The following is a 1,953-nucleotide window of genomic DNA, read 5'->3' on the forward strand; positions in this document are numbered from 1 at the left end:
GAAGGGGGGTAAGGGAAGGAAAAGGCAAGTAGGGGAGGGAAAGTGGGGTAGGGAAGAGAGGGGGAGGGGGTGTAGGGAGGGAAGGGAAGGTGTGCTGGTGAAAAGGCAAGTAGGGGGAGGGGAAAGTGGGGTAGGGAAGAGAATGGGAAGGGGGAGGGGTAAGGGAAGGGAAAAGGCAAGTAGGGGAGGGAAAGTGGGGTAGGGACGAGAATGGGAAGGGGAGGGGTAAGGGAAGGGAAAGGCAAGTAGGGAGGGGAAAGTGGGGTAGGGAAGAGAGGGGGAGGGGTAGGGAGGGGGAGGGAAGGGAAAGGCAAGTAGGGGAGGGAAAGTGGGGTAGGGAAGAGAATGGGAAGGGGGGTAGGGAGGGAAGGAAGGGAAGGCAAGTAGGGGAGGGAAAGTGGGGTAGGGAAGAGAGGAGGGGTGTAGGGAGGGGAGGGAAGGGAAAGGCAAGTAGGGGAGGGGAAAGTGGGGTAGGGGAGAGAATGGGAAGGGGGGTAAGGGAAGGGAAAGGCAAGTAGGGGAGGGGAAAGTGGGGTAGGGAAGAGAATGGGAAGGGGGGGTAAGGGAAGGAAAAGGCAAGTAGGGGAGGGGGAAAGGGGGTAGGGAAGAGAATGGGAAGGGGGGGGTAAGGAAGGAAAAGGCAAGTAGGGGGAGGGGAAAGTGGGGTAGGGAAGAGAGGGGGAGGGGGTGTAGGGAGGAGAGGAAAGAGAAAGGCAAGTAGGGGGAGGGGAAAGTAGAATTGGGAAAGGAGGGGGTATAGGGACAGAGAGAAAGGGTATAGGGAGGGGGAGGGAAGGGAATGGCAAGTAGGGGGAAGTGAGGTAGGAAAGGAAGGGGGAGGGAGGTTAAGGGAAGTGAAGGGAAGGAGAGGAGGGGAATATAGCTTAGGAAAGGGAGGGGGAGGGAAGGTAATGGGAGGGGAGGTAAGGGAAGGGAAGGAGGGAAGGGAAAGTGGGGTAGGAAAGGAGGAGATGGGAGTAAGGGAAGGGAAGGGATGAGGGGAGGGAGCAGTCTGTTAAGAATAGAAAGGGGGGGAGGGAAGAAGAAGTGAAAGAGGGAAGGGATATGGGGGGGGGGGACGGTCTGGTAGGAAAAGGAGGGGGGGGAAGGTAGGAGAAGGGAGGGGAAAGGAGAGGAGGAAAGGGGGAAGGGAAGGAGGAAAAGCACAATCTGGCAGAGAAGGGAGGGAGGGGATGGAAGGTGGGGAGGGTAAGCTAAGGGAGAAGGGAGCGAGGGAGGCGGAGGGAAGGAGAAGAGAAAGAGGGAAGGGATACAGGGGGAGGGCGGCAGTCTGGTGGGGAAGGGAAGGGAAGAAGGGAAGGGACATTGGGGAAGGGGACAGTCTGGCAAGGGTGGGAAGGAGGGAGGGATGGAAGGGAAGGGGAATGGAGAAGGGAGGCAAGGAGGGGAGGGGAAAGTGGAGTAGAGAAGTGAGGGGGAAGGGGAATGATTGAGGGACATGGGGGAAGGGACAGGCTGGTAGGGAAAGGAAGGAGGGGAGGGAGGGGAGGGGAAAGTGGGGTAAGGAAGGGAGGGGAAGGACGGAGGACAACCAGATGGGGGGATAGAAAGGGAAGAGGAGAGAGATGAATAGGATGAGGGGGAGGGGAAGAGGGGAGATGGAAAGAGGAGTAGAGAAAGTAGAGTAAAGTAGAGTGATGATGATAATAATCATAATAGCGATAATAATATCTATAATAGTAAAAATAATAATGATGATAATAATGCTCATAATAGTGAGAATAATAGTAATAATAATGATGATAATGATAGCAATGATAATGATGATAGTAATAATATTAATAATAAGAACAATAATGATGTCAGTGATAATATTGATAATAATAATGAAAATATAATAATAATAATGATAATAATAATAATAATGATAATGATAATGATAATGATAATAATGATAATAATAGCAATAATAATAATAATAATAATAATAAT

This window comes from Penaeus vannamei, chromosome 13, assembly GCF_042767895.1.
Source record: "Penaeus vannamei isolate JL-2024 chromosome 13, ASM4276789v1, whole genome shotgun sequence".
In the NCBI taxonomy this organism is placed as follows: Eukaryota; Metazoa; Arthropoda; class Malacostraca; order Decapoda; family Penaeidae; genus Penaeus; species Penaeus vannamei.